An 18,517-nucleotide genomic window follows, 5' to 3' on the forward strand; every position below is an offset into this window, starting at 1 on the left:
TTCATTTTGTTTTATCATTGTTTGTCTTTATCATTTGCCTGTTTTCTTAAGAGAGAGAGGAAGAAGACATGGAATTTGAAGGGTGAGGAGTTGGGGAAGATCTGGGAGGAGATGAGAGATGGGAAACCATGATAAGAATATATTGTATGAAAATAACTTTATTTTTAATAAAAAAATTAAAGAAAGAAAGATTTACATGAAAATGCTTCACTATACTTACCTGGCAGGGTAGATACCATGATCACGAAGGTGGTTTTTCCAGGGCGAGGCTTATCCATTGCACTCTGGATGTGCTGACCCCTGCGATTTCCCCAAATGCAGGAAACTCGACTGCATAATTTGTGGTAGCGGGGGACTGCGTTCGCGCTCTCCCCTGAAAGAAGAGAAAAGAAAAAAAAAAGAAAGAAAATGCTTCACTAAAGCTTTATTATTACAGGGCTGGAGAAATGGCTCAGTGGTTAAGAGTGTGTACTGCCAGAGGACCAGAGTTGAGTTCCCTGCACCCATGTTGAGTAGCTAACAACTGCCTGTAACTCTAGCACCAGAGGAATCCAGCACTTATGGTCTCCCCAGTCACCTGTATCAATGTATATTTACACACACAGAGACACATATGTATAATTAAAAATATTAAATTGCACCATTTATATATTGCAAAAGAGAAACCTTATTGTTATGCATATTAAGGCAGTTGTTTTATCTGCTAGGCGAAAGCCAATAATAGCTCAGTTCTTTCTAATTCTAGCAACTCAGACATGTGTGAGCCACCTGTGATGGTTCTGCATTTTCCACTTTTATTTCGAAGACAAACCATAATGACACAAATGAGAAATACAGTCTTAGTAGAGGCAAAGAATAAAAAAGGCATGGGAATGTTGTAAATATGTTGCAAGCTCAGAAAATGTTTCTATATATTTTATTATTATTTTTATTTGTAGTCACGGGTCTGCATGTAGCCTTGTGCACATGAGTGCACTGCCCACATAGGCCAGAAGAGGATCTTGGATCTCCTGGAGCTGAAGCCACAGGCCTCTAGGAATTGACATTGTGGCCTCTGGAAGAGCAGTATGCTCTGACAACCACTGTGTCATCTTTCCAGCCCCAGGAAAAAAAAATGTTTCTTCAAATTGCAAGAAAATAAACTTTTTGTCATTGTTGCATAATATTATTATTTTTAAAAATATTTTATTTTTTTCTATCATCAGCTTGATACAGTACAAATTCTTATCCTAATAGTGAAATGTTTCACTGATGCTTGCCCAGTGATTGAGTAAAACCAAAACTTATTATAAGCCAGAGTCATCCTAGAGACCCCGCTGTGTGTATTATTTTGTATATAACTGAAAAATAGATTATGGGGAGCAAGAGGCAGCAGCCTTGTGTGTGTATTGTATGCATGTATGTTGTTGCGTGGACATTCAAGTGTGCTTGTGGCATTTGTAGGTAAGATGTTAATATCAGGCACCTTCCTTCACTACCTTACTTTTTGAGACACAGTGGGTTACTGAAGGAGTTAGAAGAGTGGCCTAGCAAGTCCCTGAGAGTCTGTGCCTCCCCAGTGCTGGAACCATCGAGAATGTGGGTGTTGGGGATCCCTATTCAGGTAGTCATGCTTACCCACTGAGCTATCCTCCCAGGCCTTGTTTGAATTGACTTTGTGGCTGAGACTGGCTTTGAACCTTGGACCTTTGTCTCCTAAGTGCTGGGAATATAGGCATGTGTAGATGTAACCAACCATCTTATTAAATAAGAAACACAGAAACAATGTAAAAGAGAAAGCCAAGAGTTCAGAGCTCAGAGCTAAAATCTTACCCTTCCTCCTGCTGTGTCCCAGCTTCTCGAAAGAGAGCTATTTCCTTGTGTGTCCATACGTTCAAAGTCATTCTGCCTACTCATTGGTTGTAAACCCAAACACATGACTGCCTCTTCACTGTCTGTATGTACAGCCCTCTAGGTCTTAAAGGAGTATGTCTCCAATGCTGGCTGTATCCCTGAACACACAGAGATCTATGGGATTAAAGGCGTGTGCCACCACCGCCATGCTCTTTCTATGGCTCTAATAGCTCTGACCCGCGGGCAACTTTATTTATTAACATACAATCAAAATCACATTTCAGTACAATTAGAATACTACCACAGGCATGTGCTATCACACTCATGTAAAAGTTGGTAGCTTTTTGGAAATGAGGTTATGGGGCTGGGGAGTTTGCTCAGCAGTTTCGAGAGCACACTGCTCTCCCAGAAGACCCTGTGTCAGTTCCCAGATTCCCAGACTGCTTAAGAGTACTTGTTAGTCTTACAGAGGACCTGGGTTAATGCCCAACACCCATATGATGGCTTACAGCCATTTGTAATTCTAGTGCCAAGGGATCTGACACCCTATTCTGACCTCATCAGGCACCAGGCATGGAGTCATTTAGGCAAAACACTCATACACATAAAATAATAACAAAAGTTAAATATAGTTTTTTGGTCCTTATTCTATAATCACCTAATAGATTATTTACTTCTTCTAAGTAGGAGAACCTTATTAGAGCATATATTTTGGGTAATAATTTTTATATAATTTTTTGGCCAAGAGACTTACTGTAAACTAGATTCCAATCTGTTGCATTACAACTTTCCTGTTAAACCACTCTCTCTTTTTTATACTGTATTGGTTTGACACAGGTGCTTAAAATGAATTTTTACTGTAATAACTAGTGTTTATATTGGGCTATTCATTCCCACTGAAGAAGCAGTTTTATATATATATATATTACATGAAGTGGCTCATTTCAGTAAATAAAAACACATATTCTGTTTTGTTTTGAAGACTGATCATGAAAAAGTATTATACAACAATCTTTTATGATTACATGTTGAGAACATTTAAGTATGTTTGGCTAAAATATATTTCTCTCTCTCTCTCTCTCTCTCTCTCTCTCTCTCTCTCTCTCTCTCTCTCTCTCTCTCTCTCTCTCTCCCCTACCCTGTCCCCAGTGGGGGCTGGAGACAATGTCTTGTCCAGGCTGACCTAGAGTTTACTACTACAGCCAATACTATCCTGGAGCACGGCCATGTTCCTGCCTCTGCCTCCCAAGTGCTCAGATTACAGGCCTGAGCCACCATGCCCGGCTCCTACTTACGTTTTTAGAGAAAGTTGAAAACAAGGTATGAGATAAGAAGTAATGGCTCTTGTTATATTTCTGTTATCCAAACGCTTCACTTTCCACTGGCTGTTAGTATGAATGTTTTCCAATAGAAATCATCTTTATAGTGTCTTTACAGTGCAGCATCTTTACAGTGAACAGACGCCTTCTAATAACCCAAACCTGCTCCTCTCGTCCTATTCAACAGCCACCACAACAGGCTCCTCTGCTCATCCCTGGCTCCACTTTTAACTTTTGGTACATTTCACTGTGAGATGTAAATGTTACTAACCGTTCTAGATGCTTCAAGTCTAGACATTTTGTTTTGAATCTGTTAGAAACTGAAAATCCAGGACAGTGATGGCTGGGTGGGGACAGGTGCTTGTGGCTGAATCTGAGGACCTGAATTTGATCCCTGGGACCTACACAGTGGAAGGAGAGAATCAACTCCTGAAATTGTCCTCTGTCACCCATCCCTGTACATAAAATGTAATATTAAAAAAAACCAAACAAACAAAATCCCTCTGAAAATCCCTTCAGCCATGGCCTCATTTCTTTAGATTTGATTCTGCTGGTGTGGAAGGACATAAACAGACTAAATGTATCAAATGGATTTGACAATTCTCAGTAAAAGGAACATTTAATCTCTGTTGACATGAAAGATCCAGATTAGTCAACAGCTATCTGGCAATCTCACAACATTAAGTACTTACTAAGACAACGAAGCAACCCCCCACATCCCTGCTCCCCAAAGCCTTTACCCTCTCCCAAGCTGTGGAAATTCTCTGAGGAGTTTGATGCTGTTTGGTGATGGAGGTTGTCACATCAGCTGTTTAAACTCTGACCTCAATATAACGTACATTTCACAAGGTTACAGAGAGGAAGGCAACCACTAGTTAGTTGTAACTGGTTTACTGGGATTTCAGCCATCTGTTAATTTTCAAATGTGAGAGGAGGTAAAATTAAGTGGGAATTGATGCCAAATATTTAGAATGTTGTCCTTCAGGTAGATCAAGGGTTCTGTTGGCGGTGTAGGACCATCTTTAAAAAACGAAAATAGTTGAGTATTTAGCTTTCAATCACAATGGCTCAGTGGGTAAAAGCACATGCCACCAAGCCTGTTGACCTGAGTTCGATTCCTGGGACCTACATGATAGGAGGAGAGACCCTGGGTCTACAAGCTGTCCTCTGACCTCACAGGCCATGACACACATGCTTTGTGTCTACACACTCACAACAAACCAATAAACAACCAAATATATGTCTTAATGGCTTCACTTATAAATACATTCTCATAAAACAAGAGATGATGATCCTAGAAAGAAAGCGCATTTGTTTCCATCTCTGTTTCCTGTAGAAATATTCCACGAATTCTGGCAACACTCAACAGATGGAGCTTTCTAAGTGGTGTGGGTTTTCACTAGTGCTGGGGTTGGAGATTTGGGAGATTTGACACAGTCACTGTGACTCACAGAGAGATGACTGATTAGCTGATGGGAAAAAGGTATCACCCATGGGCTATTTGCTCCATTCTCTATATATGGTCAAACTGTGTTAAATACATCTAAAGACTTTTATATTTAGAAACATTACTTTTTGTTTCTTTAATCTGTGTATGTGTACAAATGCGCTCATGTGTGTTCTTGTTCTAAATGGGATGTCTCCACCAATTCCCTCCCCTCACAGCTCAGGGAACCTTTCAGAGGAGGACACCAAAAAAGTCTAAGAGCTGGGGAGATGGAGAACACCAAGAAAACAAGTCCCTCTAAACACAGCTCAAGAGATGCGCATATGAGCTCATGGAGACTCGGGCAGCATGCACAGGGCCTGCACAGGTCTGGACCTGATGGCATTCCAGTGCTGGGAGAGGGAGTAGACACATGCTGCCATCCCTAACCAAGAAGCTGTCTCCAACTGATAACCACTCATAAATGAAAAATTCGTTTTCTCTAATCGAGTCTCACCAGGGATACAAATCACTCTTAAGGCCAGGTCCCAGGCCCAGGAGCAGATGGCCAACGCAAAGTGATCTCAGTGGTACTTTGGGAGGATTTTGGTTCATAATGCTTTGTCTGAACATTTTTTTTTTCTCTCTCTCTCTCTCTCTCTCTCTTTTTTTTTTTTTTTTAACCTTACAGTGCTTTTGCTTACATATGATGGTTTCCGATTTGTGTTTTGGGGGGATTTCTGTCTATCCCAATGATTGCATATCTATGTCTATATGTATTTATTGTACTTTTTCTTTGGTTCTTTTTCTATTTACTTGTTTGTTTGGTCCCATTCATGTTTGTTTTTATTTTATCTATTTTATTATTAGTTTTTTTTTTTCTTTTTCTTTTTAGATACCTGTTTGTTTTCAAATGAGAGAGTAAGGAAGGATGTAGATTTGGGTGAGTGGGAAAGTGGGGAGGACCTGGGAGGAGTTGAGGGAAGGGAACCCATAATCAGAATATATTACATGAAAAAAAAATCTATTTTTAATGGAAAAAAAAAACAAGGAAAAAAGAAAATATTTTTTAACACTTTTGTAACATTTGCCACATTATACTGCAGTTACTATGTACTTGGATTCTTTCTTATTGTAATTATTAATGAAAATTACCAGGCTGGGAGGTGGTGGTGCACATCTTTAACCCCAGCACTTGGGATGAAGAGGCAGGCGGATCTCTGTGAGTTCGAGCCCAGCATGGTCTACAGAGTGAGATCCAGGACAGGCTCCAAAGCTACACAGAGAAACCCTGTCTTGAAAAAAAATTAAAAAAAAAAAAAAAGGAAGAAAGAAAGAAAAGAAAAAAGAAAGAAAATTGCCTGCCCATGTCATGCTGTGACCATATTCAGTCTCCCTATGCCTTTTCCTTGCCTTCTCCCTCACCATTCTTTTCCCCTCCCTGGGACTCCCCTAACTACTCTCACTTTATTTTGTTTATTTTTTGAACTCTAAATTCCAGAAAAAAAAAGAGAAAAATGTGGTAATTGCCTTTCTGCCTCTAACATTTCTCCTTCTACCTCTGATTTATTTCTCTCAGCATATCATCTGGTTGACTCATGTTTGCTGGCAGATGTTATAAGCTCATTCTCTTTCATGGTGGAGTAATATTCCATTTTGTGTTGTGTCGGGGAAGGAGAGGAGGCAAAGGGGAGTTCTTTATGGAGTCATCTGCTGACGGGCACTTTGGCTGATCCTGTAACTTGGCTATTATGGATCGTGCTGTGACCCACATGGGTGGGTGCTCAGGAGTCTCTGTTGTATGCTGACTTTGTTTCTGTTGGGTGCCTAACAAGGAGTGATATAGTTGGATCACATGGTAGTTTTATTTTTAGTGTTTAATTTCTTACCAATAGTGTATTCAATACCCACCCCTCATGAGGCTCTCACTAGTTTTGGTTTGTTTATCTAGGATCTGCCATAGCCCAGGCTATCCCCCAATTTTCTGCGCAGCCAAAGATAAACTTGAACTGCTGACCTTGCTGCCTTTACCTCCTGAGCGAAGGTGTTACAGGCATGTGCCACCCACCTCACCTGGCACAAGGTAGTTTTGATTTGCATTTATGAGACTGCTTGTTATTTATGGATATTTCTCTAGCATTTGGCCGAACCACTCTAAATGACTGTCAAAACAAATAATTTCAAGGGCCTGTGAGATGGCTCAGCTGGGAAACATACTTGCTGTCTGATGACCTTAGGAGGAGAGAACTAACTCCCACACGTTATTCTCTGGCTTTGACATACATGCTATGATATGCATGTGTGTGCGCGCGCGTACACACACACACACACACACACACACCATTTGGCATAGTGGTGCATGCCTTTCTTTTTGACTAATTAATTTTATTTTATGTGTATGACTGTTTTGCCTGCATGTATGTGTATTTGCCTAGTGCCTGATAAGGTCAGAAGAGGATTTCAGATCCTCTGGAACTGGAGTTACAGATGGTTGTGAGCCACCATCTAATGCTGGGAATTAAATCCAGGTCTCCTCTGCAAGAAAAAGAAATACTTTTAACTGCTGAGCCATTGGTTTCCCACCTTTAATCCCAGAACTCAGGAGGCAGGTGGAACTCTATGAGTTCAAGGCCAGCCTGGTTTACACAGTGTGTTCTAGATCAATCTATACTACACAGTGAGACCCTTTCTAAGCAAGAACAACAACAATAACCAAAGAAACACACACACACACACACACACACACACACACACACACACACACACACACAAATCCAAGTAATTTTTATAGTTGTACGACAGACAGACACATTAGCACATTAGATATATAACCGTCATTACTTAGATCATTATAAGAATTAGTAGATCTACCACTTTTACAGATTCTTTCCCAATAATAATATTCTTTTTACCCTTTTGTCATAATTAATGAAAATGAGACTTCTTGAAAAATTCAAATAATATTTTTGAGCAATTCTACTCATACCAACTTTTTGTTTTTGACAGGACCGTGCTCTGTAGCCCAGGCTGGCCTGAGATTTATGAACCTTATGCTTCAGCATCCTGAGTGTAAGGATACCGCACATGGGGGGCCTTGGTGGGTTTTGGACCAAGGTGACCTAGGGCAGGTGAGACATGCCATGCATGCATCGCAGTGGAAAGTTACTCAAACAGCACATGAGACGTCCACGTGGCAACTTTATTTTGGGGTTTGGGGGAGGGGAAAGAGAATGGAGGGAAGGAGAAAAGAGAGAGAAAAAGAAAGGTGCACGCTACCTCTGGGGAGGGGGAGGATTTTTTTTTCCTCTTAAGGGGGCTTTAACGTATGATGATGTCAGGATGCTGGGTGGCTCTCCAAGGAGCAGTCAGAATACTAACACGGAGGGACTGGGATTACTAGAGCAAGCCACTGCATTCATCTTCCTATTAATGCTCTTTATTAGCTGTAGTGTAGTATTTTAGCCTATATTGTTTAAAGTTCTAAAACTTTTATTTTTTTTCAGCTTTTAACTATAGGATTTTTTTTTTCAAAGAATTTCTATATATTGGTGTTTTTCTCCTCACTGGCAGAACTTCAGAGGAAAGGGAGACAATGTTGTAACATGCTTCTTCAGACTCAATAAAAAGAACTGAGAATAGCAAGATTTACATGCATGACATATTTATGCTAGAGTGAAGATTTTTCATATTATGTGTGCAATTATCTCCTCAAGATTAGTTCTTGGCTTCTAAAACAAAGGACTTTCTCAGGGTAAACTTTAAACGAAGCAGTGGCTTCGAGGAGGTAGAGACTCGGTGCACACAAACAAGACCTGAAGAGGGGACAGGGAGATAGGCAGAGATAGAGAGGTTAGAGACATGACCAAACATTTTAGAAGTTTTATTAAGAAAACTTTGAAAGTCAAGTCAAACAACTGAAGTTCATAGTGTACTAGAAGAAAGGGAAGGCGATTGCTGCTGTAAAGTTTGTTATTTTGCAATTAAAAAAAAAAAGAATTACAGCTTCTTGCTTAGCACTTTGCAGAATTTAGAACCTGAGTTTTAAAACTGAGATGAAATGACACCATGCATCACAGTCAAACAGTTCTGAAGATGGCTAAGATAAAATAGCTTGGTGAAAATCCCTTTGGCGATGTCCAAAGAGATTTTTTTTTTTTACATGCACTCATTTAGGCAATTCGAATTATTTCTGATGCTATCAGCAGGGTGGGCAGGTTGTCTCTTGAATATGCTTGACTCAAAGATGTTTTGGCATGGATTAGTGTTTTGCTCATTAAAGGTAAAGCATTATGAAATATTTTCATGAATAATTTCTTAAAACAGCATGAGGAGAGTTTGCTTCATCTCTACCTCAAAGTCAGGTTCTCCAGGTGACATTTGGCATATGTGTGTGTGTGTGTGTGTGTGTGTGTGTGTGTGTGTGTACACACACGTGCGTGTGTGTGTGTGTGTGTGTGTGTGTGTGTGTGTGTGTGTGCACAATGGCAGTAGAATGGAAAGAAGGCCCAGTTGATCTGGACACATGTATGTTCTCTGTTTCTTGCACTATCATGTGTTGGTACCATGATCTTGTATCTTTAAACCCATGAAGTCAATTAAATTTCTTTTATTCATTGTTAGTCAGTCTCAGAAATTTTGTTACAGCAATGACAGGAACACACACACACACACAGACACACACACTCTCTTAGAAAATTTAAATAACCAGAAATTTAGACCTGAAAAAAGCCTCAGAAAAGATCCCCTTGTCCCCAAGTTTATTTGGATATACCTTTATCATTACACTTGTCATTATCATACAACAGACAAAACACACTTTTACTTCCGGGATTTCAGTACTAAGAAAGGTGTGTGTCATGGGTAGACTCTGACTACGTGGCTGCTGTTCGCTGGTGTGTCTTTTCTCTCTTAAACCTTTCTCAACTAAAGGAGTTATACTGAAGGGATTTTTTTTTTTTTGCTTTAAGTGTGAAGTCCAGTAAAAGGAGAAAAAAAAGTAAAACATATTTTTAGAGATTTATGTAGATGTAACCAATCGTCTTATTAAAATAAGAAACACAGAGCCAATGTAAAAGAGAAAGCCGACAGGTTTCTAGCTTCCTAGCCGAGAGTGCTCCTAGCTTCCCCGAGAGAGAGCTTCTTCCTGTTTGTCTGTCTTTAAATAGTCTTTCTGTTCTGCCTTCTCATTGGTTGTAAACCCAACCACATGACTGCCTCATCACTGCCTGTAAGTACCGCCCTCCAGGTCTTAAAGGCATATGTCTCCAATACTGGCTGTATCCCTAAACACACAGAAATCTACCTAGCTCTTCTAACCACCACGCTCTTGCTATGGCTCTAATAGCTCTGACCCCAGGGCAACTTTATTTATTAACATACAATTAAAATCATATTTCAGTACAAATAAAATATCACCATAGATTTATCTTAAGAAATGCTTACTTTCTACACAATATATGCTTGTCAGAAACAAATCAAGAGGAAAATCAAAATGGCCTCTTATGATCCCCATTTCAGTGTATCTTCTAAATCATCATTTTCTGTACATTTATTATTGATGTTATTTCCTTTAAACATCTATTTATTAAAACAGTCACCATTTAACTTTGATAAAGAACAACATATAAAGAAGCAGAGGAGAGTGATAATCAAGAGACAGGTCAGTAGAGAGAAAGGAGAAACTACTTCGGGTACTTTCCAAATAACGATCATTATTTTTGAATGAAAGCCCGAAAAAATGTGGCATGTGTGCAAGACCTAGAAGCCACGAAAGTGCTGGATAATAAATCTGCAGAATTTAAACCAGCACAGCTTTATTGGGCTCCTCTTCCATCAGAAGAAAGTAAAATAATGTGCCTAGTAATGTAAAATGCATATTTGAAGTACCATTGATTAATTGCTTTTATATACAGGACACCGTGCAGGCTACATTATATCCAAATACATAAGTATTTATTACAGTATTTGAATTAAAGTAGGCTATACAATGATGTTTCTGGAGGAAAAGAATTTTTTTTTTTTTAAAATGCGAGGTAAACTGTGAAAACTAATACACCCCTTGCTTTACACTTTTATTACACTTTTGGGAAGACAAGCCGATGTCTGAACATGTGAGAGTGTTGAAGGGGTAGAGAGGTCACAGAGGGCAGCATGGTGGCTTTGGAGCATGGAGCTAGAACAGAGAATTCCTGGAAAAGGAAGGATTTGAGATGGCCTATAAAACCGAGTAGGATTTACATTGTTTAGTCTAGTAAACCGACGAGAGAGTATTATTGCTGGTGGGAACAACAGAGGCTGAGACAAGACAATGAACACACTGCGTCTAAAAACATATGGAACAAGGTTGCCCACTGTCCTTGACTTGATACTTCAATTTAAGATTTCTTTTTTAAATTTTTGGTTATCTTTTCAGTGTAGTTCCATGTGTGGTGTGTCTTTGTACGCACATGCTTGCTTGTGCATATGGAAGCTGTCTTGAATATCTTCCACTGACTCTCCTGTTCTAGGCAGGGTCTCTCACCGAGGCCGGACCTCACAGCCCCTCAGCATTGGGATTACAGGGGATCGCTGCCATTAACAAGCTACAAGATTCAACTTTTTGCATGAGTGCTGGGGATCTGAACTCAGGTCGTCATGATTGTCGATCTGGCCTCTTACCCACTGAACCATCAGCCCCAGCTCAGCATTTAAAACAACACTTCACTGTGGTGTCAGAACAATACGAATTCCACAGGACCACTTCAAATTTCTGAGTTTCGTTTATTGCCTAAGCTAATCATGTGTGGTATGATATCTTGTGATTTAGTTAGCTCCACTTGGTCATGGGTCACAAGGGTGAACAGCCAACATGCTGTTTATATAGTTTACCGTCTGCTAACGCTTGCTGTTTGGTCAGCTCACTGCACTAAATGCATTTTCAGCTAGTAATATTTTTAATTTACCACGGTGTTAGAATTTAGATCGAGGGGTATAGATCACTCATGGGATGACCAGATACCAAGTAAACAGATAATATATCCATGATGAAATTTGCAAAGTTGGACCTGGTGCATGGGAGTGTACAGAAACTGCACACTTATTTTGTCTTCTGTCTTAGTCTGTCTTCAGCTACTATCATACAAACCACAGACTCAGTATTTGATAAAGAAAATCTTTTTTTTTTTTTTTTGCATGAGTCTGGATCCTGGAAAGCTTGTTACGAAGGTGCTGGCGTATGTGTAGAAGGTAGCATCCTAATGAGCAGAGAAAGAGTGATGGTCTGACTTATCTTTTTGACCCACTGCCAAGAAAATAGTCGATCCATTCATTAGGACAAAGCTCTCAAGGCCTGGTTGGTTACCTATTAATGGTCCCACCTCTTCATGCCATTACAGGAGCAGTTAAATTTCAACATGAGTTTTGGAGGGGCTTGGCAGAGTACAGCATCTCCCATTACTCCTTTAAAATCTGTTGGGAATGATTGTAGGATTTTATGAAAGTTCTAACTGGTGTGTGTGTGTGTGTGTGTGTGTGTGTGTGTGTGTGTGTGTGTACATACTTCAGATTGAAAACACTTTCTAAATCAGAAGTTAGAGCATTTGCCTCCTGTACTGATCAGAGTTTCTGACTCAATTCCTTAGAAGTATTAGTCCTTTCCCTCAGCCTCACATGTTCCCTCACATGTCTGTGGTGTACTACCAGGTGTGGAGGAGTCCTGTTCTCATTAGCATTTTTGCTGAATGCTGGCTGGGACACTCCTGGGGAAAGGCTTTGGTGTGAGGAGGAACAGATGGAATGGAAACCAAACAATTCTTATTGGGCTAGGATGATTCCTCACTGATTTCTTGACTTCTGGAAGTGGCCGTGTCTGACGTTGATTCTTCTGGGGCTGCTGGTTCCTTTTTGGGTGTTTCGTGGTCTTTCTTGTGCCTCTCACCTGTTTCTTCTTTGTATGAGGCACCAGCTTCTCTTGAAGGACCCCGAGACTCTCTGGACCTTTCCTGCCATCCCACATACACAGCTCTGATCTACAGATGCTTTTCAGGGTGCCTGGCTCCCACTTGGTCTTGAGGACCCTTATACAGCCTTTGCTTCTGTTGAGATGGGTGTGAAGGCTGTTTCCAAACATGCTCTCTTCTTTAGGTCACATTTTATCATGCCAGTGGTATTTTATCCTTTTCAATTCACCATGTCCCATGTGCTTCCCTAACTTGCGGTGAGGAATAGTGACCCTTTACAAGATCCCCTTGAAATAATGTTCTCTGGGTTTGCGGAGTGCATAGGAAATGGTGACAACCTTCTCACTGATGACCATTGATATCAATGCATTAATTGTTTCCCAGAGGATATCATTAAAAATTATTTGTTCTGTTCCTTATATCCACGGGGAGAGGGAAAATCAATTTGTTCCAATAGAGTGACACTGGGGATATCAACCACCTCCAGGCAGGCGTCATATTCAGAAGGAGTTGATCAATATATAATGGACTCCATAGCTTTTTTTGGGGTGCTTTTATTTGGCTACAGTTTGGTGGGTTTTTTTGGGGGGGGTATTTTGTTTTCTTGTTTTTAGGGGGTGGTGTTGTATTGAAAATTTGTTTTTTGAGAAAGAACTTAAAGTTGGGTGGGTAGTGAGAGCAAGAGGACCTGAAAGGACTTGGGAGGAGGGGAAGAATATGATCAAATATATATAAATTCAAAATTTGTTTTAATAAATAAAATAATTTAATAAATAAAATGTGCATTATTAAGAACATAGTTCTAGATTATTGATTTATATATTTTGGCATTATGATATAACTTTTAAAATATTATAACTAAAATGTAACTACTATCATTTCCCAAAACAACAACAACAACAACAACAACAACAAAAATCCTTGATTTTTTTTGTCCAGGTCTGAGAGAGATATCTTAGTGTTTAAGAGCACTTGTGAACAAGCAAAGAACTAGAACCCAGATCTAAGCACCACAAAAAAAAAAAAAAAACTGGGCATGGAGTTGAGTGTACTGTCCTCTGGGACAGCCAGAGTACTGAGACTCTCTCTAAATAACAAAAAAGGCTGGGCAAGGTCCTGAGTTCCTGCCCATGCCTGAACCCCAGTATGGAGAGGTGAGGAGCAAGGATTGCTAGGGCTTGCTGGCTACCTCTCTTGCCAACAAACCGTGAGCTCTTGGTTGAGTGAGATATAAAGGAACAAGGCAAAGAGTGACAGAGGAGGCTGTCCTATGGCATAAGTGCATGGATAGGCAAAACACACGCCGGCACTCCCCCGCAGCCCCCAACACTCACAAACACACACTCCTGCAGACAGACACACACAGTATACTAGTTAGGGATTTTTTTTTTATGATAAAATACCATGACCAAAATCAATTTGGGAGGGTAAGGGTTTATTTCAGCTTATAGTTCCACATCACAGTCATCCTTGAAGGAATTCTGGCAGGAAATGAAGACAGGAACCTGGAGGCAGGAACTGAAGTAGAGGCCATGGAGGATCATTGCTTACTGGTTTGCTTCTAATGGCTTGTTTAGCCTGATTTCTTTTTCTTTTCTTTTCATATTTTTATTTTATTGAAAGTAGTTTTTTCCACACAATATGTTATTACAGTTTCCCCTCCCCCCAACTCCTCAGAAATCCTTCCCACGTCTTCTCCCATCTGAATCCACCTCTTTCTGCCTCTCTTCAGAAAGCAAACAGATATCTAAAAAATAATAATAAAATTAAATGATAAGATAAAACAAAAGCAAATCGGAATGGATCAAAACAAACAAATGGAAGAAAAAGAGCAAAAAAAAAAAAAAAAAAAAAAAAAACAACCAACCAACCAACCAACCAACCAACCAACAAACAAACCAAGAAACACATATAGATATAAAGATACACAGGCTCATACACACAAGAATCCCATAAAATAAAAATAAATAAATAAACACCCTAGTGAAACATGAAATAAAGAATCTCCAAAAAAGCCACTGAGATCATTTTGTACTAGCTTTCTGCTATCCGGGCATGGGGCCTGGCCTTAAGAGTGGTGTGTACCCCCTGAGTTATTCCATTGGAGAAAAGTATTTTTTTTTTTTACAAGTGGGTATCAATTGGAGATAGATTGTGGTTTGGGGGGGGGCTTTTGTCCATTTCACCTCTCAACATTGGAACCCCGTCTGGCATAGACCTATAATTTCATCAATTTCCTGGAGAATTTCACGTTTTTTTTTTTTTTTTTTTTTTTTTTTTAAAGTGGCTAAATAAACACCATTGTGTAAACATACATTTTTTTAAAAAATCCATTCTTCTTTTGGGGGGACAACTCAGTTGTTTACAATTTCTGACTATTATGAATAGAGCAACAATAAACTTGGTTGAGCAAGTGTCTCTGTGGTAGGAGGAAGCATCCTTTGGGTATATGCTCATGAGTGTTCTAGCTGGATCTTGAGGTAGATCAGTGCCCATCTTCCTGAGGAACTGCCACACTGATTTCCATAGAGGCTGTGCAAGTTTGCACCCCCAGTAGCAATGGAAGAGTGCTCCTCTTCCCAACGTCCTCACCAGCATGGCCTGTCCCTTGTTTCCTTGATCTTGCTATTCTCACTGGTATAAGATGAAATCTTAGAGTAGTTTTGATTTGCATTTCCCTGATGACTAGCAGTGTTGAACATTTCTTTAAATGTTCTTAGCCATTTCTGTTTTATATTTTTCAGAACTCTCTGTTTAGACCTGTACTCCATTTTCTATTTGGGTTACTTGATATCCATCTGGTTATTTTTTGGGGGTTTTAAATTATTATAGTTTAGATATTAGCCCTGTATCAGATATGTAGTCAATAAAGGTTGCTTTAGTTAGGGTTTCTATTGTAGCAATAAAACAAATTAAGAAGAAAAGGGGTTTTTGTTTATTTGTTTGTTTGTTTTTTGTTTTTGACTTACATTTCCACAGCACTGTTCATCATTGAAGAAGTCAGGACAGGAATTCAAGCAGGTCAGGAACTTGGAGGCAGAAGCTGATGCAGAGGCCAAAGAGGAGTGCTGCTTACTGACTTGCTACCCATGGCTTGCTCAGCCTGCTTTCTTGTAGAACCCAGGGCTACCAGCCTAGGGATGTATGTCTGTGGCTTTCACGTATCTATATGTGCGTGTGTGTGTGTGTGTGTGTGTGTGTGTGTGTGTGTTTCATGCCTGTTTATGGGTAGTGTTTATGCTCATGTGTGAGTGCATGTGAAAGAGTCTGTGGTATGGCTGGTATATGTGTGTAGTATGGTGTGGAGGGAGGTATGGTATTCATACCTGTGTATTTGGGTTAATTTTATATCAACTCAACACAAGCCACAGTCATTTGACAAGAGGGATTCTCAGTTGAAAATATGCCTCCTAAAATTTGCCTATAGGCAAGTTTATAGTACATTTTCTTGATTGGTGATTGATTTGGATGGGTCCAGCTCATGGAGAGGAGCACACCTGAGCGGTTGGTCCTGGATGGCATAAGAAACTATACTGTGGGATGTTCTGTATGCTGTGAGTGTGTTGCTCTGATTGGTTGATAAATTAAACACTGATTGTCCAGTAACCAGGCAGGAAATATAGGCAGGACAAAGAGATGAAAAGAATTCTGGGAGAAGAAAGGAGATCAGAGGAGACACTGCCAGCCACTGTCATGAGAAGCAAGATGTAAAGATATCAGTAAGCCACAAGCCATGTGGCAAAGTATAGATTTATAGAAATGAGTTAATTTAACATGTAAGATCTAGCTAGCGAGAAGCCTGAGCCAATAGACCATACAGTTCATAATTAATATAAACCTCTGTGTGTTCATTTGGGTCTGAGAGGCTGTGGGACTGTGAGGACATGGGAGCTGGACAGGACCAGAGAAAACTTCAGTTATAAAACTAGGCTAAGCCCTTTGTCTCAGAAAACATGTCCAAGAGGTACTCCCTGGAATTCTACCATCACCCTGCCAGCTCAGAACTCAAGTAGGTGACCTTCCCTCTTCCTCCTGTCTTCTAATTCCAGTGTTCCAGTGTTGTTCCCAGCCATGTAGCAGACCACCACACCTACTGTGACCTCCTCCTTGTTTTCTGTGCCAATTCCCAGGGGTCTATGCAGAACCTTGTGGCACACACAGTGTTCATCCCTTCTACTGACCCTTCCAGCCCTTTCCCATTCCAACCTATCCCCATTCCTTAGTGTCAACTTCCAACACCTGGCAGGATCTAAAAAGTATTCCATACCAGGCATCCATAACTACCACACTCTCCTAAGACTGAGAGAGGCCAATAAAAACCAAGGAATGGAACACCCACCCAACAAAGATAAGAAGGATATCAATATCTACAACTAAAATCATCCCAAACCAGACGCCTGGATGATAGCATAAAAACAGAATCAATAGAGCCAAGACACCATTTCTCCACTAGAGCTCAGCAGCCCTGCTATCATAGGCCCTGAGAAATGTAATACAGCTGAAGCACAGTGCAAGGACTTTCAAATCGCCTTTATAAATATGTTCAAGATCCTTAAAGAGAACAGAACAATTCAATTAATTAAATCTATGGAAAACATAAATACTGGAATGAATGAAGAAATCCATTCAAGACATGAAAGTGGAAATAGACTTCAAAAAGAAAACCCAAACCAATGGACAAGAATGAAAATTTTAGGAAGTGGAACAGGAGCCTCGGAGACAAGCCTCATCAACATGACACAATAGATGGAAGAGACATCTCAGGCATTAAAGACAAGATAGGATAAATAAAAACCTCTGTCAAAGAAAATGTTAAATCTAAAAAACATTAAGGCAAAAATTGTCTAGAAAATCTGGGACACTGTGAAAAGATCAAATCCATGAACAACAGGAATAGAGAAAGGAGAAGAAACCAGGTTAAAAGGCACAGAAAATATTTTTAATAAAACCTCAAAAGAACATTTCCACAAGGTAAAGAAGAATGTGCTTACCAAGGTACAAGAAACATATAGAAATAAACTACATGAAAAAAGAAGTTCCCCACAATACATAATAGTAAAAACACTACATGTACAGAACCAAGAAAGAATATTAAAAGCTACAAGGGAAAAAGACCAAGTAACATATACAGGCTGACCTATTAGAACAACACCTGACTTTTTAATGGAAACTCTAAAGTCAGAAGAATGTTCTATAAACTCTAAGATATCACAGATGCCAGCCCAGATTACTATACCCTGCAAAACTATCAATCACAATAGATGGAATAAGAAAGACAGTCCACATCAAAAACAAAATTAGGCAGTATCTATCTATAACTCCATCTCTACAAAAGGAGCTAGAAAGAAAACTTCAACCTGAAGAAGTTAACTACACCCAAGAAAATACAAGAAATAGATAATCTCAGACCAGCAAATCAAAACTAGACCAATCAGGGGGAACCCACACAGCGGGAACTAGAGCTATCTGAAAAGAGGAAAACTTATTTGAGAAAATGCCTTCATAAGATCTGGCTGTAAGGTATTTCCTAACTAGTTACTGATGGGGGAGGGCCCAACCTACTGTGGGCCCAACATATACACAGACACATAAATTCCTTCAGTTTGAGTGAGAGGCTGTGAACTAGTCTTACCACTTTTCTCTAATGTTCCAAATTAGTTTGTAATCATTTCAGGAATTCAGCTGAAGCTTCCACTTTAAATTCTTGTCTAGCAGCATACGTAACAGGGGACCCAAATCAGTCTTGGAGACTAGTAATGATTTTCTTGAGACAATAATTTCCTGGAAGCAAAGGAAAAAAAAAAACATTTCACAAATGTAAGCCTGTTCAACAGGTTGGATTCAAGGCCTGCAAGAAGGTTTTGAGTTAAAGGACGTAGTTCTCACTTCCTTTGATAACAATTTTTTTTTGTCAGTGGCTTTTAGGAGAAGAGCTCCCACGGAGAGCTGAAGTCCCACTGTAGGAAGCTGAAGAAAGAGGGAGATGTGAAGAGGCAGAAAAT

General features: G+C 39.8%; 1 non-coding gene across 1 annotated transcript; it reads left to right on the forward strand.

Annotated features, from left to right (window-relative positions):
• Positions 1-212: 212 nt before the first annotated feature.
• Positions 213-376, forward strand: LOC143268996 (U1 spliceosomal RNA). Its single transcript, XR_013045247.1, has one exon. It is a non-coding gene; the product is annotated as a U1 spliceosomal RNA (small nuclear RNA).
• The last annotated feature ends 18,141 nt before the right edge of the window (positions 377-18,517 follow it).

Source organism: Peromyscus maniculatus, chromosome 16 (assembly GCF_049852395.1).
Source record: "Peromyscus maniculatus bairdii isolate BWxNUB_F1_BW_parent chromosome 16, HU_Pman_BW_mat_3.1, whole genome shotgun sequence".
Lineage (NCBI taxonomy): Eukaryota > Metazoa > Chordata > Mammalia > Rodentia > Cricetidae > Peromyscus > Peromyscus maniculatus.